This window comes from Pinus tabuliformis, chromosome 6, assembly GCF_031772625.1.
Source record: "Pinus tabuliformis cultivar Carrire ecotype Pingquan chromosome 6, CPIR1, whole genome shotgun sequence".
Classification (NCBI taxonomy): Eukaryota; Viridiplantae; Streptophyta; class Pinopsida; order Pinales; family Pinaceae; genus Pinus; species Pinus tabuliformis.
This window is the reverse complement of record NC_142292.1, coordinates 885,375,346-885,394,699: the sequence shown is the minus strand read 5'-3', so window position 1 is coordinate 885,394,699 and position 19,354 is coordinate 885,375,346.

The window sequence follows — 19,354 nt, the reverse complement described above, 5'->3', positions numbered from 1 at the left end:
AAGCAGAGACATAAGAAAATTAAATGAGAACTATACAGGGCTTTAATGCGCAGGGGCCCTCTGCCACCTCAGCCAGTCAACGAACAGTCACAAAAACGAGCTCAGGAAAGTAGTCTTCTCATGTATTAAAGCAACAGCAGAATACGTAAAACAGAGTGCAGTGGGGTGATAATAACAACAATTCAAAAATTACATCTCCAAAAGCTTTTATACAGCGTTTATCAACGCGCTATTTATAATGAAAAGTGCTTGTAACTAACTCCTAAATCCTATGCTGTTAACTGCGTTTCCAGAGACACGTAGATCTCCTCAGCCCGAGATCTAGCGTAATGGTCATTATGTCCATTAAATCTTCAGAGTGGTAGCTGCTGGATTCAGGTTACGGGGTTGATCTCCAGGTGTGCCGTTATCTCCGTGAGCTGAGGACTGTGCCACGTAAACCTTCACGTGCTCAAAACAGAGACGTGTCACCGCTAAATTCCTTGTTTGGCTTTGCCTTTGACCTTTGTTGACCGTGACCTTTTATGGATGATTTGGCTGATCTGAAGGGACATGTTCCATGTACATGTCACCTGTAGCTTGCCCATGTGGCTCGTTTCTTCATATGACACCTGTAGCATAGCCTTTAACAAAATGGCTGCGGAAACCTGTGCTGGCTGCAGGAACTGACAAGTTTCCGCAGCCGCCTAAACAAAAATCTAAACCAAACAACAGTCATAAGCATAGTTAGAAAACCATGTCAGAAGCTCTTTTTAGACTATAATGCAATGATTTAACAGCTTGGTGGATGAAGTAAGTGGAAAAAGAAGGCTGAGAGGGTGTATAGGAAGGTGCAGGTTTGAGGCTCAACACTGCTCAACCTCCTCTATGGATATGGTCCTGAAAAGATTGGCATTCTTCTCCTCTGTGATCGTCCTTGGGACATGCTGTTTAGTTAATTTAGTGTCCTAAATTGCTTTGCAAAAAATATCAACCGAGGTTTGTAAGCTGATGAAGTGTAGTGCACTGTATGTGCTTAGTTAACCCTTCTTACTTCGTTGTTTTGTATTTTATATTGTTTTGGGGGTTTCTGTTCTTTGATTCCTAATGATGTACAATTTGAACTATGAGAAACTGAATCTAAACTTCCTAAAGGTGAACCCAAGAGCTTAAAACTAGTCAAAATCTAAGTTAAAAGAAGGAAAAAAAACAGAGCATCTGTCCTATCTTGTCATCTAATCCTAATTCATGAATCTAATTCTTAAAACCAAAAGGTAAAGTTGTAAGTCATGTTGAAATAAATACAGGGAATGAAATTAACTGAAGTACTTCTAGTTACTCTAACCTTCAATTTTGAAAGATAACCTCCTTGAGATGGAATTCAAGCAACTTCTGTACTTCATGATCTAGAAAAAAACTAAATTAAAACATGCAGAAGGTAACTGATTGGTTTCAACCCTTATGTAAAGTGAATGTTTAACCATTTAGTTTAGTATGGATATCAGCTTTAAATGGTGACCAAAAACATTCACTAATACAGTGCATTGACAACCTGAACTAGGAAATAAATAACAAAAACAATGAGTAAACTAATCAACAATGCATCCTCATTACTTTCAACCTTACTCTGTTTAGAAACAAAGTTGTTTCCTTTATGAAATGGATTGGAGGAACAAGACTACACAATTGAATTCTAACATTATGCTACTGATCAGAAGTAAAAGAAATCAAACTACAAGAAATCAACCTAAGTTACAAACACTGCTAAAAGAAAATGATGAAATTAAAACTGAACAAAAAAAAGAAATGAAAAGAAAACCTCCTTCAGTGCGGGGGCCCTTTGCAACTGATTTGGTTGAGTTGCTAACTTACTTCAAAATGATCCTTCAAATGATCATCAGTCAACACACGATTTTGCATTATAAAACAGGAACAAAAGTCCAAAATTACAGAGCTGATAAGTCTAAACTTAATATATCAAAAACTTCGAACCCTTTTCGGTTCTATACAACTGTTATTTAAAAGAAAAATATTCATAACTGTCTTCTGAGGAAAATTAGCTACAAGTGGTCTACATGTATCACAACCGGACTGCATAAATGTTTGATCAACTATAGGTGACTTGAATTCGAACAAGGTGGTTGCACAGAATTGTTGACACAAGTGGCTGATTTGACTTAATGCTTCAATACAACTGTTGGATTTATTAATTAACCACGAAAGGGTAGACAAAGAGTCCTATTGCTTCTGGGTTTCATAAGTTTGACTCCACCTTTGACTGTGGTCTTGCGCTGGTTTTTTTATCGATCTGGGTTGGGTGACTAGGATAGGATCCATGTTGAGACGATTCCAGAGATGCCCATGTGGCCAGTTTCTTCATTTGACACCTGTAACCTACTAAACCATGAAAGTAGCTACATAACACACAGTTAGCTGCAGAATAGGCTGCTTTCCGTAGCTAATTTGCAAAAACTTATTCAAATAGCCAAAACATAGAAGTATAACATGTCAATCATTTAATGTCCTCCTTGAGACAAAATCTATCATTTATCAGTGATGGGGACCTGTCTTTTTATGGAAAACAAAAAAAGAAGTGAGAAAAGTTGTTAAGGAGAGGGTAATTCTGAGGTTCAACATACCCCCACTGCAAAATCATTGCATGTCCCCATGAAATTTTTCCAGAAATGTGAACTCTTCTTTCCTATTGCATCTTCTCAGACACCTCTGCTAGTACATCTAACTTTCTTCTCTTGCTCCTCTTTGAAGTGACTGCCATCCTGGGTTTCTTCATGAGAAGTCTGTATTTTAGGTTGATGATTGTTCTGTTCAAGTTTCTATTCTTCCTCTTCAACTTCCTATTCTTCTTGTACAATAGCCCTAGGTGCAGTATTGTATTATCATGAATGGCTTTATCCAATTTTCTTTGTTCCTTTAGGGCTTCATTTTCTTTCTTGATATGCTTGTTCAATATATCTAACTCATAGATTTATTGTTTGAGAGAGTCAGTTAGAGGTTCTTGTGGATTGACAGGTTGTTCTCGATTCTCCGAGGATTCTGGATCCATTGAGGCACTTTTCTTCTCTAGTGACTCTATGTAATCATAAATTTGTTGTTGCACTGGGTCTATGCCTAGAGATCCTCTACTGGGGCTGTCGTCGAAACACTGTTTAGGAGAGTTTTGAGGACTGTGTGTAAATGGAACATTATCAGGAGATGGTATTGGGGTTTCTTCTTCTAGATTTATGAACTCTATTCCCTTTGATGATACCTTATTTACCATACCTCGGAGTCTAGAGCTCCTTTTGAGTTGTAGGGGGCTTATGTTCTCCTCCTTTGTACCCTTTTTCTCCTTTCCTATCTTTTCCTTTCTCTTGATTTGTTTCCTAATCTTTGTTAATTTTTCAGAGATTAATTGTTCATCATCTTGTTGTAATGAAGATTCAGGTTTGTTTCCAGTTATTCCACCAGCTTTCTTTTTTATCTTCCCTTTTTGCTTGATCTGCTCCCTGATCTTCGTTTCAGAGACTGGCTCTTCATCATTTTTCTATGTGGAGGACTCAGGTTTGCTTTGAATGGTCATACTGGTATTTTTCCTCTTACTCCTTCTGACATTACCCTCTTCAGGTAATTCTGGTGCCTCTTGGAAATAGTTTCTTATCAAGAAGTTTTCCCAAGTATCTCCTATTCTTTTCAAATGAAACTCAACCAGTATTTTTACCAACCCATGATGGTACATAGTTGTGTCTATGAATTCTATTTTCTTCTGTACATTTGAAGCCATCCTCCTTAAACTATTTAGAAGGAATAAAGGGAGGTTGATATTTCCATTTTCTAGAAAGTTCATCAATAAACGTATATGATAGACATACATGCATCCGAATCTCCCCTCACAGGTAATAAATTTTTGTAATATCAAAAGCATGCTTCTCCATTTATTTTTAAGTGTTGAAATAGGAATTCCTTTTCTAAAAACAGTGACATCCATACCTAGGTTCCTGAGGATTATCTTCCATGATTCACTATGAAAATCTTTATTTTTGAACTATCTCTCACCAAGTCTTGGCAGTTATGTAGCCTCTGCTATGTAATATTATGTTACTGCAAACTTAATGTCTCCATTTTCTACTTTTGTACCATCAAATGATCTAGCAAAAGATTTTGTGATCTCTTTGTGATAGCCATCAATTTTTCAATGAAATTGAGCCATCCAGCCTTCTGCAACATCTCCTTGAGTTGTGGGTATCCTTCCATATATTTTGCCCCTACGGGCTCTGTCCTGACAATGAGTCCCATGGCCTCTGTTTCGTAGAATTTTCTAACCTTCAGAATTACTTTCCTAGTCTATGAAATGGACTGACTGCGGGTATGGTGAAAAAGAACTATGGGTTTGCATGGAATAAGTAGACGGTGACGGTTTGGAGAGACGTGAATATGTTGGTCACATCATAGTTTTGACCGTTAACAGATGGAGTTATTAGAGACCGTTTAAGTACAGAGTATGGAGAACATAGCGGAAGTGTGGTATGATGAAATTATTATAGACCGTTTGGTACTGAATGTGGAAGATGTGGTATCATGAAGTGGCAGTCAAATCAAATGATGACTTGTTAAGGAGACATACGATCATTCATATTATACATGACTTATGTTTGTAACTTGCTGTTTGAAATAAATTTTGCATTTTACCTTTAGAACTTAACCTTTTGCTTGATAATTATTTTGGTGTTTATCCGTAGGTACTTTGAGCATGGTTGATCTCCAAAACTTGATTCTTAAATTTCCCTGCATTCATGATTTATTTGTGAGCTGTACAATTGTGCCAGAGCTGATAAGTAAGTTGTAGCTGCAGAATCAAATTAGTTGCGCAATGGAATCAGCTGCAGAATGTGAAAAGAAGGAAAAGTGAAATATGGCTATGGAATATGAGTGTAAAAATAAAATGGAAATGGGTTATGACAGTGAGATGGAATGAGATGTAAGATAAAATGAAAAACAGGGTGAAATGGGGTAAAAGTGTAAAAAGATAAAATGTAAATGAAATATGACAGTGAGATAAAGTGGAATTGTAAAAAAAATGAAAAACAGAATGAGATGGAATGAGATGATGAATTTTCAGACTCTAAACTGCAAATGAATGTAGCTTTTTGTGGCTACTTATTACAGAAAGGAAATGGAAAATATAGGATGTCAGAAATCTCTGATTTTCACCATGTATTTTCTGTATAAGTATGCCAATCAATGATTGGTTTTCAACCTCATACAAATTTTATTTATTTATTTATTTTTTTTTTATCATTTTTTTAGGAAAATAGTGGAGAAGAATAATTCTTCTTCAATAGCTTCATTTCAGAGTTATTCTGGAAAATATTAATGAACTCCTCTCTTGAAATTGGTTTTTGATATATCTTCAATCGATGACCATTCACAAGAATAGGTATTTTGCTTCCATCTATCATCCTTATCTTTACTGCTCCGTTATTAAAGACTTTTTCAGTCTCATGTGGCCCAAGCCAATGAGTTTGAAACTTCCATTGAAAATCTTTGAACTTTGAATCGAACAACAGTGCCCAATCTCCTGCTTGAAAATTCTTCTCCTTAATATATTTATCATGCCATTTATCCCTCTGCTGTTGGACTATACTGGTTCTTTGAACTGCATCTTGCTTGATTTCATCAAGTTCATTGAGTTGCTCCAATCTATGTTTCTGTGCCTCTGATAAATCCAGTCCCAATTGGACTGCCATCTTGAAGGTTTTGATTTGAAACTCTATAAGGAACAGGGCTTGTTTCCCATAAACAAGTTCATAGGGTGTATGTCCCGTTGTGTTCCTCCATGTAGTTCTATAGGCCCAAAAGGATTCAGGAAGCCTTTTTGTCCAATCTCTTCTATGTAGATGCACAGTCTTAGTGAGAATTCCTTCAATCACCTTATTTGTAGATTCAACTTGACCATTTGCTTGTGGATGATAGGGAGTAGATTTCCTATGTTTGATCTTGTAATATTCCACAAGACCCTTCACCATTTTAAATGTAAATTGAGATCCCTGATCTTTCAGAATTTCTCTTGCAACACCAAAACGAGTGAAGATGTCCTGTTACACTAAAAAATGTCACCATGACTATTTGCAGTTAGTATGGCTCCATCCACTGTCATACTATCCTCCTTGGCGAGTCTCATGCCTCTGCTCTTCATGTCAAACTTCAAGAAAGAGAGAAAAGTCATTTAAAGTCAATTATCTCTGGTACGCAGTTTCTCTTAGCCTTACCTGCGTGTGCGCAACCCAAGTTCACAATACCTGTGTACTTGTACGCTCTGTATGTAAAGGGGTGGGTGCGTACCCCTGTAAAGGTCAAAAGGCGCGAGTTTCATCTTAAAAAAGTTACTTGTGGTCATTTCTAGAGCATTCTAGAAGCTTGTTTGACGTGTATGAAGCGCCTCCAGATGGTTCATGTATCCCTACCAAAGAGGAACTTATCCCATCAAGAGGGGAGCTATCCCATCCAAAGAGGGGCTTATCCCATTGATGGTGGACCTGAATAACTTCCTCTAGAGCACTATAAATACAGGCATTGGGCCAAAGGGAGGGGAGGTTGAAAACTGAACATTCCTAAGGGTAGATGCTGCTGGAATTAGGACTTCCTTGTAAAAGCTTGTGAGGAGAGATTCCCATCCTTTCTTGTTTCATTTGGAAGTGGGTGAGCTTATCAAAGTAAAGGAAAACTCTTGCTGGACCCTGGGAGGGACCTGCACAACACCAAGGCTCAGGTTGTAATGGTTTCTTTTGTTTCCTATTAATACAAATAAGTCCATTCTTCTCAACAATTTGTTATTTATGAGTTGTTTCATATACTCCTTGGTCTGTATGTTAAATATGTTTTGTTTTATGAGATATTCAGGTGCTATTTAATCGTTTGATTGTTAGTGAATGCAGGTTTCGAAGAGAAGGAGGAGCTCATCCGGATCGACGAGGCTGGACTACTACAACAGCGTTGGGTTACAGGTAGGATCTAAACACTTGATTTCTTGTATGATAAATTCATATTTAGAGAAGGATTGCTCTTAATTGTCTTGTTTGTCACTAGAAAGCCTTAAGCTTCTAGGGAGGTTGGTTGTGTCCGCACTATCGACTCTTTCCGCATGACAAAATGGCGACTCCGCTGGGGAACTCCATTGATGTGAATGATTTTTCCTTTGTGTGAAACTTTGATTTGAGATAAGTCGTTTTCTTTCTGGTTTTTGGCTGTCTGACTGTGTATTTGGGTGGCTTAGCTTAGAGTTAAATTAGATTTTAGTTTTTCTTGGTTTTGCTAGAAGTACGCAGCCTCTGCGTTAAGCACAGTGCGTACCTGTACGCACTGCAGCTTTGTGCACAGAGCGTACACACACCTGTGCAAACAGGTTGCCTGCGTACCCTGTTAAAATTGAGAAAATTTCAATTTTCTCCTTTTTGCCTCTTAGTTTTTTGTTAATAAGTTGTTTTTACTACCCAGATCCACTGGTTACCTGCCACAAATCTTCATCTAGGCTTGTTTCATTGGCATTCCTACTCTAAGCTTTCATCAATTGGGTGTTTTGAGTCTCTTTCTTGAGAAATTCTTGATTTGATTTCCTTTGGTCATTACTTGGAGGTTTCTCTCAGTCTTTTCATGATTTTGCATCTTTTTGCTCTTGTTTTTGCAAAAAAATTTCCCCCTCATTCATCGGGGGGGGGGGGCTAAATTGTGTATGAGTGTTAACCGCCTTTGAGTGTTTTTATTTTTTGATCTTTAGAACTCTCACCCAATTTTCTCGACTTGCACTTGATTGGTTCTTAGATTACATTAGAATCATCTTGTGTCTGAGAATTTTCTTGCATAGATCACATTTGCATAATTAGAATTCTCATTTTCAGAATATGAATGAAAAATGTGCATAGATTACATTTGCATACTCTTCAAGTGAATTGTGCATAGATTACAATTGCATAGTTTACATTCTGAAAAATCAATCGTAGATTTAGATCAGTTTTCTTTGATTTGAATTTACACAAAAATAAAAAATAAAAAAACTATTTTGGAATTGATTTGCATTAGTTTTTCTTGATGAAATTAGTGCATAAGAGAATTTGTTATATTTTCTCTTAGTGATCAATTTTTTGCATTGTTGGAAGTGAATGGAAACTCTCTCCTTACTTTAGTTAGGATTCATCGAATTGAAAAGATCACATTATCATATTCGATTGCATTCAGTTGAGTCGGGTCATAACACCATTGGTTTCGTATCCATTTACCCATTTGAGTAATAACAGCCTTAATAACACAGCGCTTAATTAAAATTCATCTAGTAATTTTTACGTTTCTAGGGCTCTGAAACACCAATATAGCTTAGGCTAGTGTCTTGGAGTAGGAGAGTAATTAACTCTCCAAGACAACAAAACCAAACAAGTAGCTCATCTTGTGGTAGGATAAATCCAACTGTTACATTTATGCTCTGGGAAAGCTCCTCTTAAAGGAGAAGCACGAGACCGTGTCCGAACCAGTGAGGGGATCAATCCTCCTTCATTGAGAAAGACGCCAGATACGCACATACTACAAACGGTAAACCTCGGATTATTGTCGAGGAGCCTGGGGTCACTTGTCGGTAAACCTTGGATTATTGTCAAGGAGCCGGCAAGGGGATTGAGCTTGTTACTCTGCCCTTGCGTGCTATCGGGTCGTAGACTGTTTCCCCAGGTGTATTTGTTGCTGTTGGTGACCTTAGTGACTATTATCTTTAGGGTTCTACCCAAGGTGACGGTGGAGGGAAGATCCCACTGTACCTGGAGCAGACGTCGGCTAGACTCACTTGGATTTTCTGGGGGGTTCACTTCACTCGAGACGGTTAAAGTGGAGGAACTTGGTCCAGTCTATTCATTAAGCAGGTTGCCGGGGTAACTGTTCCACCCGCCACTTCTGTACTGAATTCTGCGATGTTGGATTTCATCCCCAACTAGTGTTTTCGGTCTGGAAAGTTACTGTTTGTGTATGGTTTGACTCCTAGATTTGATAGCGCGTGTTAATTTGTTTGTTTTTACTTTTAGAGACCATAGGTGTGAATTGTGAATTTTAATTGTTAGGTGTGAATTGTGAATTGTTAATTTTAGCTATAAATTGTTAATAAAATTCACTGAAGTTGAATATAATGGCAAATGTTCCCAAATTTACCAACCTAGGAACCCCTCCTAACGAGAATCCTAGTACTTTTCCTTACTTTGGAAATGTTGGTCCTCCTTATATGGCTACTTTGTCATTACCTGGATTTACAATAGGTTTACCGATATGGTTATTTTCAACTTCGTTGGCCCAAAGTACTCCAATTGTTCCACCTCAACCGAATGCTTCACCTCCACAGAGTTCACCATCTCAACATCACCAACCTTCTGTTGGCGCTTTACCTTCTTCGCCTAATTTTTCTTCCTCCATTTCTTCCTCTTCGCCTGGTAAAAGCCTTGATGCCAGTAACCAGGAGGCTAAGAAGAAGAAGAAAGGGAAGAAGAAGAAGAAGAAGAAGAAGCAAGATAAGAAAGAAGTCAACCAACCAACCACGACTGTAAGTGTTAGTTGTGTTGAGGAAAACTCCGACATGCATCGTAAACCCAAATACCCTTGCAGGCTTTGTAAGGGTGACCACTTCCTTGTCAATTGTCCTGGTATTCCAAAGGTCTTGGAAGTATGGTCAGAAAAATCTCATCAACTTTCCATTGATCCATCAACCAGTGATAGTCAGGTTCCTGGGAAAAAGGGTAAAGTTAGGTTTCCATGTAAGTTATGCAAAGGGAGTCATCCAACTCACATTTGCCCTCACATGGATGAAGCCTCAACATTGTTGGAAAACCTTACTGTTCCACAGCAAGAATTTCCAACTGGTTACCGTAAACTTTCTCCCAACCTACCGTCAACTGACGGAGTGATTGATCTAATTTCAAGTACAGTCAATCACACTCTTCCATTGGAGAGTGAAACTCATGTCACTAAGGTTGATGATCCATTAGTTGATCAAGTGGTCGATTCAATTTCACATTCGATCGATCACACTTTCCCTTTGGAGAGTGAACTTCATACCGCTCAGGTTCTTCTTGTTACATCAGATTCTTCTATGCCGGGGGGCATTTCACTTGTTTCTACAGAACCCCCTCCAAGTATTGAGGTCTTTTCCTTTGATTGGAATAGACTAACAGAACCTCGTCTTCCTTCCTCCATCCCTTTCCAAATCATTGTCAAGGCTGGAGGTAGGGACATACATCGTACTCAGGTAGATGAAGGTGCTTCTGTTAGTATTTTATCCTCAACTGTTTGGAAAGCTTTGGGTTCCCCTCAGCTTGCGCCTATTACGCAGAATCTGAAAGCTTTTAACAGAACCATTAGTGAACCTTTAGGGATCCTTCCTAAGTTTTCTATTACCTTGGAAGGTAAAACTGTCTGTATTGATCTTATGGTAGTTCAAGGTCCCTTGGATTTCAATTTACTCCTTGGGAGAGACTATGTTTATGCAATGAAAGCTGTCGTATCGACACTCTTTCGTGTGATGTCTTTCCCTCACAATGGAAATATTGTGACTGTAGACCAGCTTTCGTTCCCTAGTCTTGTTTCAACTACCAATAATATGACACCCCTAAATGTTCCTGATTCTAAAGTGGTATCTACCCTGCCACGGGTTAATTATGTGGCAACTGGTCCCATGTTTTCAGTTACCGATGTAAGTGAGCCTCTCACTGTTTTCTCATCTTCCTTTGATTTAGATCCGGTAATTGACATGGAAAACTCTATGGGATTACTTGAACACGATGTTCTTATCCCTTTTGAGTCCCTTGACATGTGTTCCTTCCAGAGAAGTAATCTTCCTTCTGATGAAGACCTCTTGGAAGCCATGATCAAGGTGTGTCCATTGACATGTCTTTCTTCCAGTTGGAAGCCATGATCAGTTGGCGAGGATAGTTCCTTTTCCTGTGTCAACCTCGTTAAAAAATGAAACAGGTGTCCTCGAGGATAGTTTTTTCCTGTATCAACCTCGTTAAAAAATGAAACAGGCTAGCATGAGGATAGTTCTTTTATTGAGTCAACCTCATTAAAAAATGAATCAGGTAGATTTTAGGATATGTAGGTAGATTGTAGAAAGTAGGGTTTTGAGGATAGTTCCTGTTACTGAGTCAACCTCGTTAAAAAATGAATCAGGTATGAGGATAGTTCTTTTCTTGTGTCAACCTCTTTAAAAATGAAACAACTCCCTTTTCAAGTTAAATATTGAAAGTAAACCTTCATTCCATCCATCTGGTTGAATGCAATGAAGCCTGGGGGGCATGTACCTCGCTTTGCATCATTATACTGGGGGCATGCGAACTTTTTGAGCATAGTTCCTTGTCTTGTGTCAAGCTCGTTAAAAAATGAAACAAGGGTAGGTTAAGTAGGTAGATTGTAGAGAGTAGTCATGAGCATAGTTCCTTGTCTTGTGTCAAGCTCATTAAAAAATGAATCAAGGATTTTAGAGCATAGTTCCTTGTCTTGTGTCAAGCTCGTTAAAAAATGAATCAAGGTTTTTAGAGTAAAGTTTTTTGATAGGTAGATTGTAGAGAGTACTTATGAGCATAGTTCCTTGTCTTGTGTCAAGCTCACTAAAAAAATGAAACAACTCCCACAAGTCTTTCCAAGATCTTGAAAGTAAAGCTTCATTCCATCCACCTCATTGAATGCAATGAAGCTTGGGGGGCATGTACCTCGTTTTGCGTCATTATGCTGGGGGCATGTGAACTTATAACAAGCATAGTTTTTCGTTTCAAGCTTGCGTAAACATGAAACCGAATCCGAGCATAGTTCTTTTCCTGTGTCAAGCTCGTTAAAAAATGAAACAAATCCTCCCCTAATTGAGTCAAGAGTTTGACTAGATCTCATAAATGTTAAGTTGTATATTTAGGTTAGTTAATTCAGTGTTTGCATTATTTTCTTACAGTTTTAGGTCAAGTCTTACCAAGATCTCGTACATGAACCTTCATTCCATCCAGCTTGTACTTAGTTGAATAAAATGAAGCTAGGGGGGCATGCACTCTAGCAGTTATGCTTAGGGGGCATCAAGCACAGTTTTATCTCTGTTTCAAGCTTGTGTAAAAATGAAACTATTTTGAAGCATAGTTTTTCTTTGTTTCAAGCTTTTGTAAAAATGAAACCTATCTCGAGTCAATTTCAGTTATTTTCAAGACTCGTTAAACTCATGAAAATCCCGAGATTATTTTGCTATCTTTCATTCTCGTAAAACAAATGAAAATGCCGAGTTCTTTCCGTCTTTTCCTGCTCGTAAATTAAATTGAAAGTCGGCCATATGAGTACATTTTTATCATTTTTTCGAACTCGTTAAAACTTACGAAAAAATGAAAACCAGGAGTACATTTTTATCATTTTTTCGAACTCGTTAAAAAATGAAACCGAATCCGAGCATAGTTCTTTTCCTGTGTCAAGCTCGTTAAAAAATGAAACAAATCCTCCCCTAATTGAGTCGAGAGTTTGACTAGATCTCATAAATGTTAAGTTGTATATTTAGATTAGTTAATTCAGTGTTTGCATTATTTTCTTACAGTTTTAGGTCAAGTCTTACCAAGATCTCGTACATGAACCTTCATTCCATCCAGCTTGTACTTAGTTGAATAAAATGAAGCTAGGGGGGCATGCACTCTAGCAGTTATGCTTAGGGGGCATCAAGCACAGTTTTATCTCTGTTTCAAGCTTGTGTAAAAATGAAACTATTTTGAAGCATAGTTTTTCTCTATTTCAAGCTTTTGTAAAAATGAAAATGAAACTATTTTGAAGCATAGTTTTTCTCTGTTTCAAGCTTTTGTAAAAATGAAACCTATCTCGAGTCAATTTCAGTTATTTTCAAGACTCGTTAAACTCATGAAAATCCCGAGATTATTTTGCTATCTTTCATTCTCGTAAAACAAATGAAAATGCCAAGTTCTTTCCGTCTTTTCCTGCTCGTAAATTAAATTGAAAGTCGGCCATATGAGTACATTTTTATCATTTTGTCGAACTCGTTAAAACTTACGAAAAAATGAAAACCAGGAGTACATTTTTATCATTTTTTCGAACTCGTTAAAACTTACGAAAAAGTGAAACCTTGGAGTTCTCTTTTAAGCCCTTTTCAGACTCTTAAAATATGAAAAGATTGCCGAGCGTTTCTTTTACACTCGTTAAAACGGAATTAAAAGACGGTCCTCTTACAGCCCTTTTCTGACCGTAAAAACATGAAAAGAATGCCGGATTTTTGTCGTTTCAAATTCGATATTGGAAATAAAACGACGTGTCCTTGATCGCTTTTTACTTTTCAGGTCAGAGAGTACTCCTTGGTCGTAAAGATCAAGCGGTTCTCTCAAGTATTATTTTATACTTTTTCGGGCTTGGGAGACACAAATTTACAAAAAAGTTCAACCCTGGAGTCTTCTTAAGTTTTTCAGACTCTCTAAAATTGAAAAACGCCGAGTTTCTCCTATACTGGACTCGTTAAAATTTCACAGTAAAGGACCTGTTCGATTACAAACAGGAACGAACCACTCCTTCTTAGGGTTCGAATCTAAACTAAGTTGGACTCATCCGAAGGATGAGCTTATAATCAAGCATATGTTATCCTCCTCAAGCTTGTAAAAAATAAAGAGGTACTTGCCAGAAATGGTGGGGGAAAAGAGAGAAAAGTGAGCCTATTTGTTATCCTTTGTCTCAGTAGAAACCTTATCACCACTCTTGAACACGACACTTTTCATTCACCTGGGTTGGGAAATCCTTTGCCTCACAGTTGATTGAACCACATTAAAAATCTTCAGCCGGGTATTAACTTTGGGTCAAATGTCACCAAGCCATCTGTTGTGTCGTTATGTGTTCAAGAGGTCGCTGCAAATAAACCATTCATCTGCAAAATACCTGTCATCCATCTTGACCATCCCTGAGTCAGTCCTTACAGCTACATTTCTTCAACTTGATTTATGATTTCGTGTTGTGGGCTTGCCTACGACGGATCTCTTTCTATCGACATCAGCACATTATCTAGAAAGATGATCTAGAAATCGTCAGTACCTTGAGATCCGCATGCATCAATGGCAGATTTCTCGCCTTCGACGACAGTTTACATCATTGACTTTCGATCGAAGGATTCCGTGACATGTTCGACATCAGCACATTCATTCACATCTCATGGATTGTACTGGGTACTTTGAGAACCATTGACATCACTGGTGGTCTCTCTCACACTTGTTAACAATTTACATCATTGACTGGTAATCAAGTGGTTTCTACCATGCTCGACATCAACTCATTTATTCGCATGGATGGAATCGTACTATTTCGGGAAGTAGAAATGAAGACCGTGGATCTAGTTTCCACCATCCAGGCTGCGAGGAGTTTTGTATTCATTATATAGTAGACTAACTATAAACAGATGGCTGCGTCCATACTGTGTCTACATGAGTCTATGATTGTGGTGTACTGCAAAATCATTCTTGTATCAGAACAGTAGTTAGATTGTTAGTTAAAATTTTCAATCTGAGTATGGGAATGCCTACCTCAGCGATGATATCATCTTATATATGTATTTTGTGTTGAATATTTGTAGGTTCTGACCGGGCTCTCCGCAAGATACTCCTTGAAATGATAAAGTACTTCACCCTTCCTAGATAATATAAAACCCTAATCTACTACAGGCTTCGCACTTTAGGGGGCAATCTGTTACACTAAAAAATGTCACCATGACTATTTGCAGTTAGTATGGCTCCATCCACTGTCATACTATCCTCCTTGGCGAGTCTCATGCCTCTGCTCTTCATGTCAAACTTCAAGAAAGAGAGAAAAGTCATTTAAAGTCAATTATCTCTGGTACGCAGTTTCTCTTAGCCTTACCTGCGTGTGCGCAACCCAAGTTCACAATACCTGTGTACTTGTACGCTCTGTATGTAAAGGGGTGGGTGCGTACCCCTGTAAAGGTCAAAAGGCGCGAGTTTCATCTTAAAAAAGTTACTTGTGGTCATTTCTAGAGCATTCTAGAAGCTTGTTTGACGTGTATGAAGCGCCTCCAGATGGTTCATGTATCCCTACCAAAGAGGAACTTATCCCATCAAGAGGGGAGCTATCCCATCCAAAGAGGGGCTTATCCCATTGATGGTGGACCTGAATAACTTCCTCTAGAGCACTATAAATACAGGCATTGGGCCAAAGGGAGGGGAGGTTGAAAGCTGAACATTCCTAAGGGTAGATGCTGCTGGAATTAGGACTTCCTTGTAAAAGCTTGTGAGGAGAGATTCCCATCCTTTCTTGTTTCATTTGGAAGTGGGTGAGCTTATCAAAGTAAAGGAAAACTCTTGCTAGACCCTGTGAGGGACCTGCACAACACCAAGGCTCAGGTTGTAATGGTTTCTTTTGTTTCCTATTAATACAAATAAGTCCATTCTTCTCAACAATTTGTTATTTATGAGTTGTTTCATATACTCCTTGGTCTGTATGTTAAATATGTTTTGTTTTATGAGATATTCAGGTGCTATTTAATCGTTTGATTGTTAGTGAATGCAGGTTTCGAAGAGAAGGAGGAGCTCATCCGGATCGACGAGGCTGGACTACTACAACAGCGTTGGGTTACAGGTAGGATCTAAACACTTGATTTCTTGTATGATAAATGCATATTTAGAGAAGGATTGCTCTTAATTGTCTTGTTTGTCACTAGAAAGCCTTAAGCTTCTAGGGAGGTTGGTTGTGTCCGCACTATCGACTCTTTCCGCATGACATGTCCTCAAAAAGAAAATTAACTACAGAGTTTTCATTAGCAAAAGGTAATGCTTTGGCCTTTACCCATTTAGTGACATAATTAGTGCATACCAATATATATTTCTTTTGATTAGATGGAGGATTAATTGGTCCAACAAAATCCAAGGGCCATTTTTCAAAAGGTTCAATGAGTACCTGAATTTGTAGTGGCAATTCATTTGAAGGAGCAGGTTTCCCTACCCTCTGGCAGTTGTCACACCTCCTAACATATTCTTTGGCATCTCTTAAGATGGATGGCCAATAATATCCTAAAGAAAGGATTTTATAGGTTGTCCTCTTGTCAGCAAAGTGTCCACCACATGGCTCATCATGACATGCCTTAAGAATCTCAGGCATTTCATGTTCCCTAAAACATATTCTGATCATAAGATCTGGGCCTGTTTTATACAATTCATTAGTGATCCATGAGTATCTTGCACTTATCTGAATGATTTTTCTTTTCTCTCTAGGAAACAAATGTGAAGGCAATTTCCCTGTGACTAAGTAATTAGCAATACTTGCAAACCAAGGAGTTTGAGTAGTCACTGCAAAAAGATATTCATCAAGAAACTTATCTTCAACCGGAGTGTCATCTTTGATATTTTGAATTCTGGACAAGAAATCAACAATTGTGTTTTGTTTTCCAGGTCTATCTAGCACAGTAATATTGAATTCTTATAAGAGTAAAAGCCATCTTGTAACTCTGCCATTAGTAATAGGTTTATTCATTAAGTATCTAATTGCAGGGTGATCTGTATGAACAAAGGTTTCATAGCTTGTTATATAATGTTTGAACTTGTTGATTGCATGAACAACAACTAAAAATTAATTTTCAGTTACAGTATAATTCAACTCAGTGGGAGTCAAATTCTTACTTGTATAGTAGAAGGCGTAGGGAATCAAATCTTTTTGTCCTAATACAGCTCCTAGAGTTGTATTTGAAGCATTTGTTGAAATGTGAAAAGGTAGTTTCCAATTTGGACCTCTCAAGATGGGAAAATGCTAACTGGCAGTCAAGATTTTTTATGAAACCAGCTCACAAAAAGATAGAAAAGATAGATCAACGCCTTAGAATTCAGCCTCTTCAAGGGGGAAACCTCATTTACATTACATAAATGAACAATTCTTGGATAATTCAAATGACAAAACCTCCTTTCTATATATAGGAGTCTAAGGAGTCACAATATAACTCAGCCGACCTAACAATAATAATATAAAGGCACAAAAATAACAATATGGGGACAATAGGGACACAACAATATTAATAAGAGATACAACTACAATAGTAATGGGGTAATGACTAGTATTATAGGGACCCAACATGCCTCTCTCCTTCAAAAAAGTGTTGTCCTCAACGCTTCAGAAGTTCTGGATGCTTCTATATAAAATTCTCATCCTCCCATGTGGAATCTTCAGTGGATAAGTTCTTCCACTTGATGAGATACTCCAAAATTGATCAATTTCGTAGCTGTCGAGTTCTTGTTTCTGTGACTGCTTCCGGTTCCAATATAATTTTTCCTTCCTCGTCAAGTTCTGGCAATATTGTTTGAACTGGGAGCTTGTCGCCTATAACCTTCTTTAAACATGAAGCATGGAAAACTGGGTGGACTCGAGAAGCTACAGGAAGCTCCAATTTGTATGCCATAGTACCAATCTTTTGCAACACCTTGTACGGACCATAATACTTTGGTGATAATTTATTATCCTTCTTAGCTTGCTTGAGGGACAATTTTTTATATGGTTGTAGCCGTAGGAATACCTAATCACCTACATCAAAACTTCTTTTGCTGCGATGTTGATATGCTGCTTGTTTCATTCTATTCTGTGCCAACACGAGGTTATCCTTTAAGAGTTGGAGGACTTGTTGTTGATGCTCGATGTGATGTTCCATTGCTTGAACCTTAGAATTTTCTCTTAAATATGATGTGATGGATGGTGGCTGATATCCATAAAGTGCCATACATGGGGTCATTTTTGTTGCTGTATGGAAGGAAGTGTTATACCACCATTCAGCCAGAGGCAACCGTTTGACCCATTGTGTCTGTTTATCAGATACAAAGCAATAAAGATATCCTTCCAAACATTTGTTTAATATCTCAATTTTCCCATCAGATTGAGGATGATAAGATGAGCTATGAGCTAACTGAGTACCGAGACAAGGAAATAATTCTGTCCAAAAATTTCTAGTGAAAATGGGATCTCTGTCACTTACAATAATCTTTGGGTTTCCATGTAGCTTTTGAATTGTTTCCATAAATGCAGTAGAAACTATATTGGCTTTAAATGGATGTGATAATGCACAAAAGTGTGCATACTTGGTAATTCTATCAACTACCACCATGATGACACTCTTTCCCCCAAACTTGGGTAAACCTGTGATAAAATCCATTGAAACCTCCTCCCAACGTTGGCTTGGAATGGATAAAGGTTGTAATAGACTCGGGGTCTTAATTGTTTCAACTTTATTTTGTTGGCAAACCAAACATTCTGCCACAAACTTTTGAATATCCGATTTAAGGCCATCCCAAAAAAATTCCTTCTTAACCCTGTGGTAAGTTTTTAAAAATCCTGAGTGCCCTCCTAAGGGAGAAGTGTGCAATTCCATAAGAATATTTTGTTTGAGTTGGGAATTCTTACAGAGGTATAAGCGATCTTTATACCATAATGAATCATTTTTCCAGCTAAATGTATCAGATGTATTGGAATCTTGTTTAACTTTCGAATAAGTACCCACACTTCTTCATCATTCTTCCATTCCTCCCTTGCTTCGTTTATCCAATCTGGTTGGATAATAGAAATGGCGAACAACAATGCTTCCACATCCTCATCATTTCTTGAGAGTGCATCTGCCACCACATTTTGCTTCCGTTTTTTGTAGATGATTTCAAATTCATAACCCAACATCTTTGTGACCCACTTTTGTTGCTCTTCAGAAGATAATCTTTGTTCTAAAAAGTATTTAAGGCTATCATGATCCGTTTTTACCTTGAAGTGTCTTCCCATTAGGTAGGGTCGCCATTTCTTAAGTGCATGTAGTATTGCCAACATTTCCTTCTCATAAATAGCTTTGTGTAAAAACTTTCCCTTGATTGGACAACTTTCAAAAGCAATGGGTCTTTCATCTTGCATTAAAACAACACCAATTCCATTTCATGAAGCATCACATTCCACAATAAATTTTTTTGTGAAGTCTGGTGTAGCTAAGATCAGTGCTTGCCACATTGCCTCTTTAAGATGTTCGAAGGCCTTTGTTGCCTCTATTCCATGAAAATGCATCTATCTTCAATAATGTTGTTAGAGGTGCTGCTATTCTCCCATAATTCTTAACAAACTTGCAATAATACCCTGTCAATCCGAAAAATCCTCGCAGATGCTTTATGGATGTGGGGATTTTCCATTCCTTAATGGCTTTAATTTTTCTAGGGTCTACCTTAACTCCTTCATGAGATACAATATGACCCAGATATTCCACCTCTTGTACTCCAAATAAACATTTGGATCTTTTTGCATATAATTGTTTCTCCTCAAATAGTTGTAGCACCCTGTCAACATGTTCAACATGATCCTTCCAAGACTTGCTGTAGATTAG